This window comes from Saccostrea cucullata, unplaced genomic scaffold (genome assembly GCF_032062105.1).
Source record: "Saccostrea cucullata isolate Sc308-1 unplaced genomic scaffold, CSIRO_AGI_Scuc_v1 ctg2302, whole genome shotgun sequence".
NCBI classification, from domain to species: Eukaryota; Metazoa; Mollusca; class Bivalvia; order Ostreida; family Ostreidae; genus Saccostrea; species Saccostrea cuccullata.
The window spans coordinates 11922-35135 of record NW_026940184.1 but is presented as its reverse complement, the minus strand read 5'-3'; the positions used below and the strand labels follow the sequence as shown (position 1 = coordinate 35135).

The 23214-nt window shown below is 32.2% G+C and overlaps 2 long non-coding RNA genes across 2 annotated transcripts; both read left to right on the top strand.

Annotated features, from left to right (window-relative positions):
• The first annotated feature begins 16897 nt into the window (after window positions 1–16897).
• Window positions 16898–20436, top strand: LOC134254921 (uncharacterized). The gene is made up of 4 exons (XR_009989409.1): window positions 16898–17200; window positions 19195–19279; window positions 19736–19889; window positions 20380–20436. It is a non-coding gene; the product is annotated as an uncharacterized LOC134254921 (long non-coding RNA).
• A 49-nt stretch (window positions 20437–20485) lies between these two features.
• Window positions 20486–22925, top strand: LOC134254922 (uncharacterized). Its single transcript, XR_009989410.1, has 3 exons — window positions 20486–20572; window positions 22227–22380; window positions 22871–22925. It is a non-coding gene; the product is annotated as an uncharacterized LOC134254922 (long non-coding RNA).
• The last annotated feature ends 289 nt before the right edge of the window (window positions 22926–23214 follow it).

The window sequence follows — 23214 nt, the reverse complement described above, 5'->3', positions numbered from 1 at the left end:
TTATGTTGTCATGCAACTTTTGTATGTAAACATGGAAGATAAATATGTTAGCATGCAAGATATTTATGTTAACATGCAGCTTTTTATGTTAAAGTGCAACATAATTATGTAAACATGCGACTTATTTATGTCAACATGCAAGATTACTATGTCAATATGCAACTTATTTGTGTTAATATGCGACTTATTTATATCATATGGTGGCATATTTCTGCCCCTTGTGTGCAAGTTCTTTTTCTATCAAATATGTCGACATGCAAGATAGATATGTTAAGATGCAACATAGCTATGTCAACATGCAACATAAATATGTTGACATGCAAGAAAATCGCAATAAAATAAAAATTATAAAAAATCTTCAAAAATCTCAAATATTGCCCACATATGACATCAAACATACTAAATGCAACTTATTTATGTTGACATGCAACTTATTCATGCTGACATGCAACTTAGTTATGTTGACATGCAAGATAAATATGTTGACATGCAACTTATTTATGTTGACATGCAACTCAATTATGTCGACATGCAACTTATTTATGTCGACATGCAACTTGGTTATGTTGACATGCGAGATAAATATGTTGACATGCAACTTATAAGTTGCATGTCGGCATAACTAAGTTGCATGTTTACATAAATAAGTTGCATGTCAACATATTTATCTTGCATGTCAACATAACTAAGTTGCATGTCAGCAAAAATAAGTTGCATGTCAACATAAATAAGTTGCATGTCAACATATTTATCTTGCACGTTAGCATAAATAAGTAGCATCTAGCATGTTGGATGTCACATGTGGGCAATATTTGAGATTTTTGAAGATTTTTTATAATATTCATTTGATTGCAATTTTCTTGCATGTCAACATATTTATGTTGCATGTTGACATAACTATCTTGCATATCAGCATATTTATCTTGCATGTCGACATATTTGATAGAAAAATAACTTGCACACAAGGGGCAGAAATATGCCACCATAATATCAGTATGCGAGTTATGTTTTAACATACCAGATAATTATATCAACATACGAGATAATAAGTTGCATGTCAACATATATATCTTGCATGTTAACATAATTATCTGGCATACTGACATAAATGAGTTGAATGTCTACATTTTTATCTTGCATATTGACATAAATAAGTTGCATGTCAACATAGTCCTGTTGCATCTTGTATAAAATGTCTTAAAGTGGCGTTAGTAAGTAAGTTTATCAACTTTAAAATTAGATTATCAAAGAGATTGGTAACTTGCATGTCAAAAAAATTGTTTTGCATGTTGACAGAAATAAGTTGCATGTCAACATAATTATGTTGCATGTTAACATAATTTATCTTGCATGTAGGGGGCAGAAATATGCCACCATACAAAACGTTTGTTTCATGTCGATATTAAAAAAAAACATCTAGAGAATTTATTGCATTACATCTACTGTAATTTTGTGTACAGGGGTTGCATGCTTCATGCCGAGGTGCCTTATTAAATTGCCTTTTTTCAAAGGCTTACACCTAATAGTTATTGACCATTTCTTGAAATATACATAACGGAAACATTCCTTAAATTTATAAGTTCTGGTGCTTTCCTGAAATCGAGAGCATTACGTAATTAATACTTTAAAATTTGGTAAAGGTCACAAGTATTTCGACTACAGCCAAACAAATTGAAATTTAAACTAATAAAATCTGAATTTTATTTAAAGCAGCAGCACTTTCCATAAACTACATGTACAAGTTATGTAAAAATAATTTTTTACTTGAATCTTTGATTTTAACTAGAGTATGCCCTTGCAATATAAAATGTGTGACCTACATACATATTACACGCATCTAAAGCGTGACTTCCAAATAAATTGAATTAAATTCAGTACAGAACAGGGAATACAATGTTATTTCAATTACTATTAAAACCGTGTGATAACACAGAAGATAAAAACAAATACCGTTTAAAATGGTTTGTATTTATGCACGTTTATATTTCGTTGATTTCTTCGTAGTACGCCTTAACAAAGCTGCGTACTCAATCAGTATGGAATGAATGTGATGGCTGTGTCCTGTAGACTTGAATAAGGTTTTGGTATTTTCCTTCAGGAGGTTAAGTGGGGGGGGGGGGGGTTCGATAAACGATGAAATATGGAAATTGTATTTATTGTGCTTCAAGTCCACTGAAACAATACAAATCAGGAAGAGATCTAGAGCAAACACGTGCACGGACCTCTAACAAACATCAGGTGCCATGGAGGATTAAGCATCCCATGTCGACCGGTCATTCCCGCTGTGTGCTTTGTCATGACTGGGAAATAACGGAAAAAATCTGTCGACAATTCAGCGCTTGAAAAATAGCCAAACAATAAGTATAAAAAAGGTCAGGCAGCGTTCAACTTAATGATCATAGAACGTACAAGATGGTGACATTAAACGAGACTGTTGATATTCTTGTTTCAGGAACTTATTTGTCAATAACTTACCTCGTTTTAAAAATTGTTCATACGTAGAGCATGCTCTTGCATATTAAATCAATTGAGAAATACAAACTCCACAGGAAGGTGATAAGGTATATTGCTGCGTATATTGCTGCATAACTAAAGGAAGTTGATGATTCAAAATTTAAAGTCATCACGTTTATCATAAAGGTTTGTTGTTGAATTACCATTAGTCTTTTTCTAGTAAAATGTACAAATATGACAGATGTGTCAGACTCTGTAGTATGTTTTATTTCAAGCTCGCTGAAATATATCGTGTTGAAATATGAATGGATATAACTATTGTTAATTCTTAAATTGTAGTCTATATACTAACATCTAAATGTCGAGTTGAAGGCCAAAGCAAGTGTTTTTGTCTTTAAGTGTAAGATTTTAAACAAAATTCTGTTTCATATGAAAACAAAAAGAGGTTTGCTAATGATAACGGGCGGAATTTGGAACTCATTGGAATTTCAACAGATTGTTGGAAGACCTGGTCTCCAAAAACCACATAAATATTGTAAACCAAATTAAAAACTCGTGCACAGGATTAAAAGCCAGGTTTCCCAAATTTGGAAACCTGATGAATACATATGGGAATCGTAACATCAGTAGTTTCCATATAGTTTTCATAGTGGTTTCCACATAGATTCGCGACATGGAAACAATCAACCTGTGGTTTCCCGTAAGTTTCCCAAGATAGGAAACCGTGGAAACGTGCCTCAGTGGTTTCCATGGAGATTCCCGACATGAAAACAGTCAACCCGTTGTTTCCCGTAAGTTTCCCAAGATAGGAAACCGTGGAAACGTGCCTCAGTTGTTTCCATTTAGATTCCCGACATGAAAACAATCAACGCGTGGTTTCCCGTAAGTTTCCCAAGATAGGAAACCGTGGAAACGTGCCTCAGTGGTTTTCATTTAGATTCCCGACATGGAAGCCATCAATCTGTAGTTTCCTCCGTGTTTCCCAGGTAGGGAAACTTTGAAAGTACAAATGTATATCTCATACTAATTTCAACCTACTTTTTATTTTACAAAAAGTTGAATATTTTCTGAGGTTACCTCATTTTTTTCCGATGATGGAAAATTTTCAAAAGTGTATACACATACTGTATCAAAAGAATTAACTTCCCCTTCAAACAGTAAGAATTACTAGATGTGTATTTCTGTGTGATAAAATTTAATATTTCATGACCGTGAACGCAAATTAATTTTAAATTTGATTCATGACATTAGTCTTGGTAAACTCTTATAGAATGCGTGAATTGAAATACTAGAGAAGAGTAAGTGCAGTTATATAGAAATCAATCATAAAGAAATAATTTGCGAGCTGTATAGTTACATAGAAATCAATGTAAACTGGACAGATAAAATCCATTCATCGTATTGGCTGGGGGTCTGAGTATTACTCGTATAATACTAGTATTTTGCTATAATAAATATTGTTTAAGATACTTGTTGTTTGTCAGGTTTATTCATTTATCTAATTATTATTATTTGGGGTTTTTTGCTTGTAATTTTTTTCTTTAGACCCCTCCCAAACAAAAACACTTTTAAAAAGGTGGTACGGTCTGTGTAACTACGGGCACCTTCCTCACGTGCCATATCAGGTGGGGAGACGTGCCGCGAAGACACCTGTCACTGCGTATTTTTTGTTTATTCTATGTGATTTGAGATGGTTTTCTACCTAAAGGGAACAATGGGCTGTTGTCGAGCATGTACACACAGTCTCCACAAATTGATGATGATGATTTGTAACTTTCTTTATCATTAAAAATTATTGTATATTTCATAAATTAAGTTATACAAGAGAACATATTAAATTTTATAAAATAACCTACATTTATTTTAAGAAGCTCAATAAAAGAACAAACTATTAATTTTGATTTCAATTTTCATTACTGATTTAAAATAAAACCATCTTGTTAAGAAATCAAATTATAATTTTCTATAGGTATTGAATAAATCTAAATTCTTGTCGTGTATAATTAATATATATAATCATAATCACTTAATAGATCAATGAAATTAAAACTGTATTTAATAGTCTTGTTGATGTTTTGTGTGAAATTTGTAATCCAACTACAAAGACATTTATAAAATAATGTTTATAATATCAGAATAATATTCATATATGAAAAAACTTTTTTTTTAGTTTAAATATGTATGCAGATCCCTGTGTAGTAAACGTCTGCACTGTTTGCATAAAATTACAATGATGTAGGTCCTAAATGCACATGTATATTTAACAAAGCCATTTTTTTCTTCCAAAGGCCATTGCTCTAGATAAAGATTTAAACGACTTTGTTGTCGTTTATCATTTTGCAGTTTCTTTTGATATCATTATATAAAGATGTGAAGTTTGTCAATACTACTGCAAACATTTCTTTATCTATGTTGTCCACTGCTTTATTTCAGTTCGCCGACATGCTGTATTACCCTTTTAGAAAAATATGCGTGACGTTCTTAAATTTGACTAGACTCAAACTACAGGCCTGTAGGAAAGTAATTTCCGTTCGGGTGATAAACTTACCGAGATTTTTTTTTAATAGCATACCTTGCCAGATATCTTAAGGACAGATGATACAAACAAAAAATGGATGCCTGGATTGGTATATGTTTTTGGGCCTAATTTTATTAAGAAATGAATTTAATTTTTGAAGATTCATGAGGTTATGAACTACGACGCTTCATGTCGGCATATTTCATGAAGCGCGTTAGCGCTTCCTGATAAATATGCCGGCGTGAAGCATCCATACATTTATTTAACTAAAGGCCAGGAAGTTTCAAGTACAATATAGCAAATAGAAAGAAAAGTCTAGCAATCAGGTCCATCAGTAATAATATATTGATAGCAGACTCAAAATCTAAATAAAACCAAAAAGGAGGGAGTTCAATTTTAATCCAAAGAAAAAAAATTAGATCTGATGGTCAATTATTTTGTCTTAATTTTCACAAGTGTATGCTATCCTATTCTACCATACCCTCAGTCTGATTCTTTCTACTAAATTAAAGCGTTTTTAATTTATTAGCAATTAATTATTAAACACCGAACTTTTCAATCATAACAATTAAAATTAAAAAAAAAACTACTGTTCTTGATATATTATAATCGTAGCTCATTTTCATGCTTTTAGGATTCCTGTGGAAAGTTTACAATTTAAAACAAGTACTTTTAAAAGTTTAACATCTTTTGGTGTGTAAATTCATAATTATAACCATTAAAAATAGCGGGGTGGGGAGAGAGGGGGGGGGGGTAAATACTTTAAGCTAGGACGGCCATTACCAACAACCAAGCCGCGAAACCCCTACCCGAAGTCGAATAAGTTGAGATGTCACTCAAGAAACATAATTTTTCTCTGCTCTTGGCTCACACATAAAAACGCTTTTTTTTTATCTAAATATACTAGGCCTACACATCGTATCTGCAAAAATATTTAGGAGCTCCTCTTTTTATTCCACGAATAGGTAAAAACTTCATTAAATTCTAATATAAGATCTCATTATTACACTTAATCATAACGAACGTAAACAGTTTATGTTTCCCATCCTGCATCGCTCTGCAGGCGCTTTATTTCATTGGTCAATTTCCCGAGGCGCCATTTTTTGGAGGATTGAGAAGGACAAAGAAGAAGGTGTAAGTATCCTTCACCATAACTTTAGAACCATAGGAGATAGAAACTTCATATTTGGTATGTATACTCCACTAATTAAGTGCTTTCAAATGACACCAATTAGGACAATGATTGTGACCTTGACTGTGACCTATATGTTAAAAATTGCTTTTTCGAACTTTGTTGCCGCCGGGCGCGAAGTGTTTTACAAACACATCTTGTTTTTAGCTCACCTGAGCCGAAGGCTCAAGTGAGCTTTTCTGATCAAAATTTGTCCGTCGTCTGTCGTTGTTGTCGTTGTCGTTGTCGTCGTCGTCGTAAACTTTTCACATTTTCATCTTCTTCTCAAGAACCACTGGGCCAATTTCAACCAAACTTGGCACAAAGTATCCTTGGGTGAAGGGCATTCAAGTTTGTTCAAATGAAGGGCAACGCCTTTTTCCGAGGGGAGATAATCATGAATTTGTTAAAAATTAATGGCATTTTTAAAAAATCTTCTTCTCCAGAACCGCTGGGCCAGGAAAGATGAAACTCATGTGGAAGCATCCTCAGGTAGTGTAGATTCAAGTTTGTTCAAATCATGACCCCCGGGGCTAGGGTGGGGCCAAAATGGCCGACCCAAGTTTTACATAGGAATATATAGGAAAAATCTTTAAAAATCTTCTTCTCCAGAACCACTGGGCCAGGAAAGATGAAAGTGATGTGGAATCATCCTCAGGTAGTGTAGATTCAAGTTTATTCGAATCATGACCCCCGGGGCAAAGGTGGGGCCAAAATGGCCGATCCTAGTTTTACATAGGAATATATAAGAAAAATCTTTAAAAACTCCTTTCAAGAACCACTAGGCCAGGAAAGATGAAACTCATGTGGAATCATCCTCAGGTAGTGTAGATTCAAGTTTGTTCAAATCATGACCCCCTGAGCAAGGGTGGGGCCAAAATGGTCGACCCAAGTTTTACATAGGAATATATAGGAAAAATCTTTAAAAAAATCTTCTTCTCCAGAACCACTGGGCCAGGAAAGATGAAACTGATGTGGAATCATCCTCAGGTAGTGTAGATTCAAGTTTGTTCAAATCATGACCCCCGGGGCAAGGGTGGGGCCAAAATGGCCGACCCAAGTTTTACATAGGAATACTAGTATTTAGGAAATATCTTGAAAAATCCTTCTCCAGAACCACTGGGCCAGGAAAGATGAAACTCATGTGGAATCATCCTCAGGTAGTGCAGATTCAATTTTGTTCAAATCAAGACCGCCGGGGCTAGGGTGGGGCCAAAATGGCCGACCCAAGTTTTACATAGGGATATATAGGGAAATCTTTTAAAATCTTCTTTTCAAGTACTTCAAAGCTATGATTAGTGATATTTATATGGAATCATCCTCAGGTAGTGTAGATTCTAGTTTGTTGAAATGATGAACGCCTGGAGGGGGGGGGGGTAAATTCAAGCCCGATGTGCTCAGGTGAGCGCTGTGGCCCCTGAGCCTCTTGTTATTTTTTCTCCCATCCTGGTTGTTGCTAATGCTATTACATAATTAGTTTAAATTAGAATGCAATAGTACCTGAACATAATTTATCATTTCAGAGAGAAGAAAACTGACTTTAAAAGAAAACCGGTGAGATAAAATCATATGAATTGTATGATAAATCAGGATGTGATCATTTGGTAAGTGGTTATTAATTTAATCATGAATTGATATGGATGACCATTGCATGAAAAAGAAATTGATTCCAAATTTTATTCAAATACTGAACTGCGGTTTACCAGCTGTGAGCTATAAGAAGTTTTATGTAAAAGCTAGGGCTGAAACTATATGCCCCTCCATGTTATGTGTGTATTGCCGTGATTGACATACAATCAGTTCTCTAACACATACAGTCAAACTTTGTTATATTGAACCTAAACTGAACAGGAAAAAAAACTTTAAGATCTCTCAAAAAACTTGAATGAAAAGAAAAGGAAATGCATATTTACTGATTTCTTGCTGGTGAGTATTTTGATGACTTTAAGGAAGCTCTAAACACTGCAGACTAAAGAGCTCTACTTTAATATAGAGTAGTTTTACATGTATGCTTTTAGAGTGATCTGGCCTTAGATTTAAAATTAAGAAAAATGCTATTTTACAGTTAATTAGATTATTTGTAATAGATTAAATTATTTTTAGGATTATTTAATATCAAAATAAGGAAATTAAATAAATATTTTCATAAATTTTCCAAATGTAAGGAAACAGAAATGATTTCTGCTCAAAAATAGTCAGTTGTCTTAAAAAATTTTACGGAAATGAGACACATACCCTATGTTCTAAATAAACAAAATAGGCTCATTTTGCACATCTTTATATGATATATTTTTTCTCTCCAAAGAATAATTTCTCTTAGTTACTAAGTGTTTAGAGTTTCCTTAATTTTTTAGACATTCAATGCAATTATTTGAAATTCTAAATTTTGGTAAATAATATGATACTGAAAGATTAGATGGATGAGAAGATTTAAATAAAAAAAACAGCATGTATATATGACAATAGGGCTTAAATCTTTAATATCTCTTAATTTTTCAGTGAAAGTAAAACGGTAATTGTCATCACCAATAGACAAATTTCACATTCTTAAGAGTTGTCTCCCGTTGTCGGCCTATTGCTCATTTTTCCCACTTTGTCCTTTGTAAGTTATCTGTTAATCTTCCACAGGATGAAAAGACAGGTTTCCCAAATTTGGAAACCCGATGGAAACATATGGGAATCGTGACATCAGGAGTTTCCATATAGTTTCCATTTTATGAAACCACATAGTGGTTTCCACATAGATTCCCGACATGGAAACAATCAACCTGTGGTTTCCCGTAAGTTTCCCAAGATAGGAAACCATGGAAACATGCCCTGGTAGTGTCCATGTAGATTTCCGACATGGAAACAACCAACCTGTGGTTTCCGGTTAGTTTCCCAAGATAGGAAACCATGGAAACATGCCTCAGTGGTTTCCATATAGATTCCCGACATGGAAGCCACCAATGTGTAGTTTCCCCCATGTTTGCCAGGTAGAGAAACTTTGAAAGTATATCTCAATGCTAACCCACCTACTTTTTATTTTACAAAAAAGTTAAACATTTTCTGATGTTACCATATGCTTACCAATTATAGAAATATTTCAAAAGTGTTTACATGCTGTATCAAAATAATTAACTTCCCTTCAAACAGTTAAAATAACTAGATGTGTATTTCTGCGTGATAAAATTTAATATTTCAGCACCGTGAACGCAATTTAATATTAAAAATTTATCAAATAAGTTTTGGTAAACTGGTATAGAATGCATGAAATGGAATAGAGAAAATTAAGTGCAGTTATGTAGATATCAATCATTTCCGATCCCACTTTCTTGTAAGCTGTCTATGTTGAATGTTCCTTTGAAAAAAATGCAAGAGCGAAGGACACCTTTAATGATATTATTTACAGAAAAGGTAAAAAGATCGATAAAAAAGTAAATAAAGAAATATGATTGCGCCCATGACAAAAGGGTCCTTATGGCAACTTTGCTAAAACAGAGAAATAACGTCATAAAGATGTGACGTTGCAGAGTGACGGTGAACTTCGACGCAAATTTTTTTAACCACGTGTTTTGACGTTTGACGCATCCAGAGTTTTTAACGCTGTTTCCAACATGTGGAATTTATTTTCATTTATAAATCAATTTAATCAATATCTGAATCTCCTAATCCACTGATTTTAATAGATAAATAAAAACATTTAGAACTGGTTTCTTAACAATCATTATTAAATACGTCTCTATAATACCAATATTTTTCCTACATGCGTAAATGTATAGAATTAAGCTGTAGACAAGGTGCTTTCTGATAGGATAATGAACCTTTATACTCTAGATAAATTTTATTTACATATTTATACCATTTTTAGAATGCATGTTAGACAGGGTATATTGTAAAAAATATTGCAAAGGAAAATTGTCTTCCTTTTTTGAGATCCGCTCCACCACTCTCAATATACATCGCGATCGCGTCGATCACATGTAAACATTGATTGATCATTCATCGGTGCATACTGCTTTAACTGTTGTTAAATTGTTTGTACAAATGTTGAAACTAAACATACATCTTCCATGCAAGTTTTTTTTTTTACAAATCTAGCAAGAATAGTATAGTCAAGATTTGTATTTTCTATAAATAAAAATAGGAGAGATAACTCTGATGTCAACAATCGATGTAACAGGGGTACCAGACAGGGACATTCATTTTAATTGCATACTTTTTCACATTTCAGCTGCATGTCGCATGAATTTGCTCCCGGATTATAAAAGAGATATTTTATGACCAAATTAAATCACTTTTAATCGTCAGCATAATTATGATTTTTTAAATAAAAAGATATTGCTGTACTTTGGGAATAAGCTAGGTTAAAGTAGAAAAAGGAAAAACAAAGAAAAAGAAGGAAAATTGAACAGACTTTAATTTTTTTTCAAATCTCTTATCTATAGCTTTTTTTTTTTTTTTGCATGAAATAATTTTATGACGAATTTCATTTTTAAAAAAAAATAGTAAACATGTAAAGCGTCTACTTTATAATCATGATTAAATAAATTAAACTTTAAAAATGTTGTTTTATCTCATTTTCTAGTTGCACAAAGACACTTCAATTTAGAGAAATTAAAACAAGCAAAAACATCCGAATGAAAAAAAAAATGTTCTGAATGTTCTAACTTAAATAGAGCTGGTCAAATTAATCTGATGAGAGAGAGAGAGAGAGAGGATGTAGGGTAGATAAAAATATTTATATTGAATCTATTCATCTAATATTGAGAAATGTGAAACTCTGTTGAAAAAGATGAGTTTTCAAAACAAATGAAATAAATAAAAAAAAATTTCATTTTTGTCCTCTAATCTATATATACAAGTATAGCTATTTATTTTCAAGATCTCCAAATTTAATATACATGTAACTCTTCGGTACTTATGTGTTGTTGTTTTTTTTTTTCATACGGAGTTCAAATGTTTTAAGCATTATCTGCAAATTAATTCCTTAAGCCATGACGAACTTTGTCTTTCATATAAAAGCTCGATCAGCATTGAATGTCTCTTAATTAACAGATCAATTATCATGCTAAAAACTCAATCATCACTGAGCTTATAATCTCATCGCAGTTATCAGTGTGGAATAATATATTGTTTAACCTGCCATCAAATTATGGATAAATATTATTAAATATGCTCAAATATGATTTTATTTGTTTTGGTTGATAAACAAAATCCTTATAAGTTCAGGGTTTTATATATACATGTAAATGCTAACAGAAAATAAAATTCAATGTTGAAAATACATGACATAGAATCGCAACAATATGCTTGCATTTTGTTTTATTTTGGCCGCAGTGCAGGGGATGGGGGTGGGGGTGTCCTTATATATTTCCGTAACATGTAGGCTTTACAAGGCTTAGCATATCCAAGATTCTGGCACCAGGCACGTAGCATCGTTTTTGAAAGGGGGGGGGGGCAGCCAGAGAAATTTTTTTTTACTTCCCGGAAAAAGTTGACAAGTAAAAAAAAAGTTTTAATGTTACACAAAGTCGAAAATCCTATTTCGTGGGGGGGGGGGGGGGGGGGGGGGGGGGGGGGAGGCCAACTTTTTTTTTATGTCAACTACTTTCAGTACCAATTTCTATACTACGTTTTCCGTACATCACTAATAGTGGGGGGCCAACCAGACTTTCAATTATCAATTCCTATAGTATAAGTAAGGTTGGGAAAAAAAGTGAAGGGCCAGGCCCCCTGCCCCCCCCCCTCCCCCCCCCCTGTTGCTACGTCCCTGGGCACGGGACCAGAATGGAATTCATACTCTTTAAAACTCACTTTATAGAATAAATTAGAAAACAACATTAGAATGAAGGGGATTTTTTTTAATTAAGTCATAAATAATATGATGATTTTCTAAGATGTTTACATCCCTACAAAAATCTGACATTTCAAAGCTCAGCCAGTTCACAGGCAATTGTCAAGAAATATATTTTACAAAACAGTCATATTCAACTGACTGTATATTTAGGCATAAACAATTACATGTTATTAATCTTTAACCCACCCCTACCCCAACAAAAGCTATACATATAAACCGCGTAAATGGCATCTTTAATTTAATTCTATGGTTGTGCTTCTAAAACCATCCATTTCATAAAATAAAACCAGACTTTTTAATTCTAGGGTATCATTATATACATGAATAACAATACTAAATTCATAGCAATTCAGTTCCAGGCTCATAGCGTTTATGATCGCTGTGCGATTTTTAAAATGGCAATGCTCAGAATTAAAGGTACAAATATAAAATGAAGAATAATAGGCAGCATTATTTCAAACCTAAATAAAAAAGTGAATCTGCAAGTTGTAGGGTTAATGGTACTGGGTGCACCTAAAACTTTTGAAGTAAAATAAAATATTTTTATTATTTATTTTAACTCGTATTCACAAGAATTGTGAGTTTCTGCCATTTAGATTTTTAACCCCCCCCCTCACCAACATACAAATAATCCTATAAATGTTAATTCTGGCTTAATCTATTGTGTAAATGATTGCGGATTATAACTCATTAAATTGTTTGTAAAATTTCCACCTTTTGATTGGTTAATATTGATATATTTTTACTGCTAGATTGAAAAATATTTCGTGTATCCTTTATTTTTTCAAAAAAAAAGCAGTGTCATTATTGACCCAATGAAGACAGACAACCTTATAGATGCGGTGAGTCAACCGAATTTCCTTTTTATTTACTGTCTATTGTGTATCGTTATTACATGTTACATGTACCACACTTCACAATTTTCTGTCTTTATATAAAATTTAGAAAGAAAGAACAATCAAATAAATTTTTCCTTCTCAGTAGCATTTAGGTAGCATAATGTTGTTCCAGATATAATTTTAAAAAGATTAATTTTTTTCACATAAATTATAACTAAAGATATATCGTTTATGCTGAAATCTTGACCTATCGTGAGCAATGTTTAAATTAAAATAATTTTCAAATGAATTCTACAGGCTTATCAAATGACTCTTGCATGGATTACCAGTAAATATTTTGTTTGAGAAAATAATTGTTTCAAAAAAAAAAAAAAATGAATGGATGTTTCCCAATGTTCAGGTCTCCCCCTGGTGTCATAGAAAAGTGCAGTGTAAAACAAACACTCACTCATAATACTATACACCACTGATGAATCCATAATATATATAACTATCAAATAATTATTAATAATTAAAAGAGACAATTAGAGAAAAATAATGTGCATGGAAAAATATTAAATATTATACAACTATTAATCACCGTAGTAAATTTACAGAAGAAAATCATTTAACATTCACTCTGAAAACGTTTGACGTTGTTGAAAAACATGACGTCATTATTAACCTGTTAAAGTATATTTGATAAAACTGAAGAAAAAACCTACTTAGAGTAGACGTAGGGCCATAAAAATTCATATTTGACAACTTCTAACCTTACTCTATCAGAATCCGTGAAAAACTCAAAATGCATAAAAATTGCCATAAGGACCCTTTTCACATGGGCGCAATAATATGTCAAGTTGAGATTATATAAAATGTAGTGATTAAGGACAGATGAGATGTTCCTCAATAATATAATTATAATTTTTTCCAATATTTTGACGTTGAAGACTTACTTCTTTTACATTATAACATGTATTCACAAAACCTCAAGGTACTTTACAATGCATTTTGTGTGAGATACCAGAGGTTGCCATCTCTTATATACCGGGGTAATCCTTCAGGAAAAAATTCTTCAGTTGGTTTGTCACAATTACATTTTGAGTGTTTCAAATTATTAAAAACCAGTTTAGAAAGTAATAAAGATTTTAATACAAATTTATTATACATTAATATGAAGATTCAAGAAAGAGATACTTAATGGGAAACGTATCGTCTGACCTTTAAAAAAAACAAAATATAGAAGAGTAAGTATGGTTACATAGAGATCAATGTAAACTGGTCAGATAAAATCCATCGAATTGGTTGGGGGCTGAGTATTATCATACTAGTATTTTACTTTAGTAAGATTGTTTTGTTTTTTATTTAATAAATTATTATTATTATTGGGGTGGGTGGATTGCTTTTCATTTTTTCCTACAGAAGCCCCCCCCCCCCCCGTCAAAAAAAAAAATAAAACCACACTTGAAAAAATCACTATAGTCGGCCTGTGTAATAACTACGGGCACCTGTCCTCACGTGCCATATCAGGTGGAGACACGTACCGCGAAGACACCTGTCACTGTGTATTTTTTGTATATTCTATGTGAATTGAGACGGTTTTCTACCTAAAGGGAACAATGGGCTGTTGTCGAGCATGTACACACACAGCCTCCGACCGAAAATTCGTTTGAATTAAGGTGACGATTTGTGTTTTTTTATCAATTAAAAAATTGTATATTTCATAAATAAAGTTATACAAGCAGGGACCTATATACTAACGTTAGTATATAGGTCCCTGATACAAGAGAACATATTTATAAAATAACATACATTTATTTTAAGATGTTCAATGAAAGAACGAACTATTTAGAATTTTTATTTCAATTTTCATTACTGATTTGAAAAAACTATGCTCTTTAGAAATTAAATAATTTTCTATAGGTATTGATTAGATTTAAATTCTCGTCGTGTATAATTATATTAAATCAGAATTACTGAATAGATCAATGTGAAATCAACACTGTATTTAATAGTCTTGATGAGTTTTTGTGTGAAATTTGTAATCCAACGTACTATACAAAGGCATTTATTAAATAATGTTATAATATTCATTACATAAAACTTTTTTTTTCCTTTTTTGTTTATATGTACGCAGATCCCCGTGTAGTAAACGGCTGCACTTTTCGCATAAAATTACAATGTAGGGTCCTAAATGCACATATGATCATGCACATATATTTAACAAACTTTAAAAATTTCAGCCATTCTTTTCTCCAAAGGCCATTTCTCTAGATAAAGAAAAGTCTATAATATTTTGCATCATTTTGTTTTCCTGAAGAACAACGGCTTTTAAAGTAGTGGATGCTAACTTGAGGCAATCTATTAAAAGAATTAATTGTATAATTGTCACGATTGTATTTTTTTGCAGTTTTGTTGATTTCATTATATAAAGGTATGAAGTTTGTCAATACTTCAACAAACATTAATTTTCTTTATCTAAATTTTACATTACTTTATTTTTATTCCCCGACATGCTACTCTTTTTAAAAAAGATGCGTGACATTCTTAAATTTGACTAATAGACTCGAACTTCAGGCCTGTAGGAAAATAATTTCCGTTAGGGTAATAAACTTACCGGGATTTTTTTTTTACTAGCATACCTTACCAGATTTCTTAACGAAAAAAAAACATTAAAAGAAATACAGGGCGGGACCAGCTAAAGCTGTATATGCATAAGTACAGCCCTGTACATCAACGAGTATCTAGATGACTTTTGACATAATTTTTCCCATGACCTCACTTATACCCATCACGACTAAATACTGATTTTGAAATACTATTATATTTTCTTGCCTTTGATTAGATGTAAGTTTTCTTCCATCTTGAGATACGTGTAACTCTCCTAAGAAAAAGATTTTCAACATCCTAATTCATTTAACAATTTTACGTGTTCAAATGATGTGGGAAAGTTATTAGCTAAAGGCAAAGAAGTTTCAAGTACAATTTAGACCTACATGTAGCAAATAGAGAAACGTCTAGAAGGTCCATCAGTAATAATACAGTATATTGATAGCAGGCTCAAAATCTAATTAAAACCAGAAAAGGAGGGAGTTCTAGTAGTATTTTAATCCCCCCCCAAAAAAATTATAAGCAATTAATTATTAAACACCGAACTTTTCAATCATCACTATTGAAATAAAAAAAAAATAAGGACGGTTATTGTTAATTATACATGTATTATAATTGTAACTCATTTTCATGCCTTAAAGGATTCCTGTGGAACGTTCGCAATTAAAAAATGTACTTTTAAAGGTTTAACATCTTTTGATGTGACATTATAAATTCATAATTATAACAGTTAAAAGTAGCGGGGAGGGGGGGGGGGTACTTTCAGCTAGGACGGCCACTACCAACAACCAAGCCCCGAACCCCTCATCCCGAAGGCAAATAAGTCGAGGTGTCACGCAAGAAACATAATTTTTCTCTGCTCTCACGTATTTAACCGCTTTTTATCTAAATATACTAGGCCTACACATCATATCGACAAAAAATATTTTAATAGGAGCCCCTTTTTTTTATTCCATGAACAGGGGAAAACTTCTAAATTCTAATATAAAATCTCATAATCACACATAATCATAGTGAATGTAAACAGTTTATTTTCCCATCCTGCATCGCTCTGCAGGCGCTTTATTTCATTGGTCAATTTCCCAAGGCGCCATTTTTGGAGGATCGAGAAGGACGAAGAAGAAGGTGTAAGCAGCTCGCAAATGTGAAAAGTTGATATTTTCACCACCCAGTGTCTTTAAGACTGTGATAAATGCAATGACCAACGACCAAGGATTAATGTACGTATATTTTTGTTAACTTTTTACGGCAAATAATTGTAATATTTGGCAACAACAAATCTTCACTATCGGAGGCAACTTTTGTTCTGACGCCATTTTAAAAAGTTGGATATCTAAGTTTTAAATTGTTAAGTGCATATATTGCAAGAGAGAGAGAGAGAGAGAGAGAGAGAGAGAGAGAGAGAGAGAGAGAGAGAGAGAGAGAGGGGAGGGAGAGAGAGAGAGTTTTGAGACAGTGATACAACATAACTTAAAATAGATTATAGAGGTCCCAAGGCACCGTATGTTGTAAAATGGCAACGTTTCGCCTTTCACCATGTTTATTAAAATGTATGCTCAATATGTATGTTCTCTCTCTAAATATAAATGAATACTTTTCGGATTTAAACAAAAATATATTTTTAACCCCGCTCAAATTATCCGGATGATAATAGTTATACCGAGCATGGTTTCGTAGTTAAATTCAGACTGTAGTACATCCGGTTTGAATACATACATGTGTTTTCTTCTGACTTTCCGTTTTCGGATAGCCAACTCTTTTGATTTTTGGAACTTATGACTTATGGCAAGGTATGAATGAAATACTTTTGGTTCAAAACCTTGATAAAAGCATCAATATTTTTACAATAAGTGTCTTCAATCTCAGCTTATCCGATTATCATGAAGGATATCATCATTCAGAACAGTTGGAATAGATTGTAGCCAATACTGTAGCATAACCCTTCATCATATGCATGATGATGATATGGAGGGAAAATGTACATAAAAAATTGAATGTAGGTGAAAGTCTGTCCACTTCTCTGAAGAGAATAGGTTTGTTTATTGAAATAGTTTACTGCTCAAAAGATTTTTTTGTACTGTCTAACCTGCTGAGATGAAGATGTAAAAAAAGAAAATTAAGCCTTCATAGTGAATTAATATGGATAGTATGTTTCAAAATGCTTATTACAAACTTGGTAATAAAATACAGAACACTTTAAAGCTGAATACGATTCGTAAAAGGAATCTGTCCGCCATTTTTGTTCCCGAGTCTATCTTCTCTGCAGACCGCTATAAATAGGGCAGCAGTTGGTCACTGTTCAGTGTAATCAGTCTACACTGGTGAAGACGGACGTATGCTATACAGAAGAACTCGGTAGCGAGAGTAATAACGTAATACTTCATCTAATGCAGGAAAATAAGAAACCAAATAAGTTTATAACAATTATAGTTTTATAAGTCAGTAAAATATACAAAAAACTCAGATAAACGTAACTGCAATAAAATGTAAAAAAAAAAAAGGTAATGCAAGATAACCAGCACGATCACGGGTTGCTATTCCATGCCAATACCCGTGACAATAAAGCAGTCAGGTGTAATGATTGCAATGAGTATACCCTAGTATTGATGTATCGTAGATAATGCTATCGAAAATGGCGTATGCCTATTTACGAGTTGTGTTCAGCTTTAAGGAGGCTGGGGGGTCAACAAATTAATCATAAATTAACCACCAGATTTAACTTATTCTTTACATACGGTATCATAAGCTGTCAACTATCATTTGGCAAGGAAAAAATTCAGATATTTTATTTTTAAAATTTGATCATTTTTTATATCTTTATATGGAGCTCTTCTTTTAAAGGAGATAAAAATAGTCTGAAAATGGCTGCCACACCCCAGCCTCGTTAAGTTGAGAAGAAAATAAGTAAATAATCAAGCACAATTAAACTACTTACATACATGTACAGTGTACATGGTATTGTCTAACTGAACAGACTTAGCTGTCATAAAAAATAACATGCTTCTTATATCTGAATATAATTATAAGTTTATAACATACGCCACATTCTACATAACTGTGGTGCAGGCAAACAATGAGTCGAGCACAATATCATATTCTGCTGGTGAGCTATTGCATTAGATTAAATATTTTGAAAAAAAGACTTGTATGAAATAGTGAATTAGTGATGGTTGTCCTGACATAGGAGAAGTAGAATGGTACAAATTAGTTGATGCTCATTTGTTTGAAATTTTTATACGCCTGAATTGATAGATTCGGCACGTGTATTGATTTTGTCCTTTCTGTCTGTTGTCAACTTGAACCATTGCCATGACTTTTGAACTGTGAGAGATAGAGACTTCATATTTGGTATGCATACTACGATAATTAAGTTCTTTGAAATGCAACAAGGTCAATGACCTTGTGACTTTGACTGTAATTATATGTTAAAATAACTTTTTCGAACTTTTGCCATAACTGTTTATCTCAGTGTCTGTCTGTTGTCAACTTAAACCTTCACCATAACTTTAGAACTATATGAGATAGTGACATCATATTTAGTATGCATACTCCACTTATGAAGTGCTTTCACGTGACAACAAGGACAATGATTATGTGATCTTGACTGTGACCTATATGCTAAAAAAAAAATGCTTTTTCGAAACTTTGTTGCCGCCGAGCACATAGTGTTTTACAAGCGCATCTTGTTTCGTTTTTTTTTGCCCATCCCTGTTGTTGCTAATGCTATTACATAATTAGTTTAAATTAGAATGCAATAGTACCTTAACATAATTTATCATTTCAGAGAGAAGAAAACTGCATGACTTTAAAAGAAAACCAGTGATATAAAATCATATAAAATGTATGATGATTCAGGATGTGGTCATTTGGTAAGTGGTAAGTAAATCATGATTGGTATGTATAACAATTGCCTGAAAAAAAAAAATGATTCTAAATTTTAAATACTGAGCTGTGGTTTATCAGCTGTGAGCTACAAGAAGTTTTATGTAAAAGCTAGGACTGAAACAATTTGCCCCCCTCCATGTTATGTATGTATTGTCGTGATTGACATATAATCAGTTCTCTAATACATACACTACAGTAAAACTTTGTCATCTCGAACCTGAATTGAATAATGTTGGTCAATTTTTGTAAAAAGAAAAAAATTAAATTACTTGTTTATAAACCGAGTGTACATGCAATACTGGCATAAAATTACTCATAAGATACATGTATACTTACACCATGATAAAAGCATATGTGTCCGATGCAGCATATGATAAATCATTAACATACAAGTACATGTATATCCATACTGTAATACATATATATTGCATTGTTTTTAGAGACCTGTTCTGTGGATGCCCTTAGACAGTGTGTCTACCCATCACGCCATCTGATATCACTTGTTCTGAGCATATTTCTCTCTCAAACTTAAACTACAGAGAGCCTGTGGATAGAGGATGAAGAGTGATCTTGGACTAATTTTCTAGGTCAAAGGTCAGTATGAAAATGTACTGTATATCTTTATTCAAAGTCGTAGTCCAGAGTATATTTCTCCCTTGGTGTAATCTAGCTTTTATGCAATTGGTGTTAAGGGTCTGCAATGATCTTCAACCAATTTTTTAGGTCAAATATCAAAAATAAAAAAAAATTCTCTCTCTATTAATATTTTTGTTATTATAAAGAGTATATTTTCTCTCAAACTAATTCAACTTAAAGCAGAGTTCTATGAAATTGCAATATATTCTCAATGACATAATGAGGCTGAAAACATTATGTTCATTATGTAAAAATTTTTTTCCTTATCATAAAGCATTAAATTTTGAAGAGACACATTAAATGCTGAAATCATATGTATCATGGTCATGGAAAGTAATTATTGATATTGGTATATTAAAGAACATTGACTGATCTTTCAGATTTCTAAGTTATATTCAAGCATTGTAATTCTGACACATCATATGATAATTTTGTATGAATATTGCAGATCATAGGTGATGTGAAGGAAATACCAGGGAACAGATGTTGAAAGAAGTACTTAATGACGCTTATGAATGGACTTAAATGTGAAAGACTGTTCCATTGTTTATCTCAGAGAGAAGAAAACTGCATGACTTTAAAAGAAAACCAGTGAGATAAAATCATATAAAATGTATGATGATTCAGGATGTGGTCATTTGGTAAGTGGTAATTAAATCATGATTGGTATGTATAACAATTGCCTGAAAAAAAAAATGATTCTAAATCTTAAATACTGAGCTGTGGTTTATCAGCTGTGAGCTACAAGAAGTTTTATGTAAAAGCTAGGGCTGAAACAATTTGCCCCCTCCATGTTATGTATGTATTGTCGTGATTGACATACAGTCAGTTCTCTAATACATACACTACAGTAAAACTTTGTCATCTCGAACCTGAATTGAAGAGGAAAAAACTTTGAGATCTCTCAAAAAATTTGAATGAAAAAGAGGAAATGTTATGAACTGATTTCTTGCTGGTCAGTATTTTGATGACTTTAAGGAAGCTCTAAAAACTACACACTGAAGAGCTCTACTTTGATATTGGGTAGTTTTATGCAGTTAGAGTGATCTGCCCTTAGATTGAGATTAAGAAAAATTTTATTTTACAGTCAGTTGGATTACTTGTAAGAGATTAAATTATTTTTAGCATTATCTAAAATCAAAAATAAAGAAATTATTTGATTATTTTCATAAATTTTCAAAATGTATTAAGTAAACAGCAATGATTTCTGCTTACAAATAGTCCATTGTCTTTGAAAATTTCTTGGGGAAATGATGCACATACGATATGTTCTAAATGAATAAAAAAGGCTCATTATGCACATCTTTATATGATAGATTTTTTTTCTCTCCAAAGATTAATTTCTGTAAGTCTGACACTAAGTTTTTAGAGTTTCCTCAATTTTTTAGATACATGTATTTAATGAAATTATTTGAGGTATTAAATTGTGGTAAATTTTATGACAGTAAAAGGTTATGTGGTTGAAAACAGACCTGGGGTAATGGTAATGTGTAATGGTAATGCATTGTAATCATTACATTTTTTCAAAGTAATGGGGTGCAATGTGTAATGGATCCATCTTTCAATTACAAGCAATTGTAATTTATAGTTTGGTTGAAAATACTTAAAAAAACAGCATGCATGCATGACAATAGGGCTTAAATTTTTAATGTCTCTTAATTTTTCAGTGACATTAAAACAGGAGTTGTCATCACCAATAGACAAATTTCACATTGCTAAGAGTTGTCTCCAATTGTCGGTGTATCGCTCATTCTTCTCACTTTGTCCTTTGTAAGTTACTTGTATTTTTTCAATCTTCAAACGATATTGGACAATTACGATCTGTATCTGTATGGCCAGAGTATGGGGTAACATGAAAATCATAATGAACATGTTCATACAGATTTCACTTCCAAGATATTGACCCTCAAAGTTGGTACGGTTATATAGAGGGTAAACAGCGTCTTAAGCCGATTGACCCCAGATTGACCCTGCAAAGGGGAATAACTTTTGTAAATGTGAAAGTTGTCTATGGTATATCATAGAGATCTAAAACTGACTGAATTTTGATCCACCAATTCATGAACATGATGAGTGGATGTAAATAATGTTGGTCAATTTTTGTAAAAAAAAAAATTAAATTACTTGTTTATAAACCGAGTGTACATGCAATACTGGCATAAAATTACTCATAAGATACATGTATACTTACACCATGATAAAAGCATATGTGTCCAATGCAGCATATGATAAATCATTAACATACAAGTACATGTATATCCATACTGTAATACATATATATTGCATTGTTTTTAGAGACCTGTTCTGTGGATGCCCTTAGACAGTGTGTCTACCCATCACGCCATCTGATATCACTTGTTCTGAGCATATTTCTCTCTCAGACTTAAACTACAGAGAGCCTGTGGATAGAGGATGAAGAGTGACCTTGGACTAATTTTCTAGGTCAAAGGTCAGTATCAAAATGTACTGTATATCTTTATTCAAAGTCGTAGTCCAGAGTATATTTCTCCCTTGGTGTAATCTAGCTTTTATGCAATTGGTGTGAAGGGTCTGCAATGATCTTCAACCAATTTTTTAGGTCAAATATTAAAAATTTAAAAAAAATTCTCTCTCTATTAATATTTTTGTTATTATAAAGAGTATATTTTCTCTCAAACTAATTCAACTTAAAGCAGAGTTCTATGAACTTGTAATATATTCTCAATGATATAATGAAGCTAAAAACATTATTTATATTATGTAATTTTTTTTTCCTTATCATAAAGCATTAAATTTTGAAGAGACACATTAAATGCTGAAATCATATGTATCATGGTTATGGAAAGTAATTATTGATATTGGTATATTTAAGAACATTGACTGATCTTTCAGATTTCTAAGTTATATTCAAGCATTATAATTCTGACACATCATATGATAATTTTGTATGAATATTGCAGATCATAGGTGATGTGAAGGAAATACCAGGGAACTGATGTTGAAAGAAGCACTTAATGACGCTTATGAATGGACTTAAATGTGAAAGACTGTTCCATTATTTATCTGATATATTTGAATATTTATTCATATATAATATATATGAATTTATTTAGTATTTTGATATCATATAAAAATACTTTTACAGCTTTTGTACATCAAATGAATTATTAAACATATAAATGATAATGCTTTTTTCTCTTCATGTAATATTTATAGATTTTGAAACGAATACACAGTTTACTCACCAAGGAAATTAATAATATATATATATACAGTAATGTATACGGTGTACATGTATTTTGAT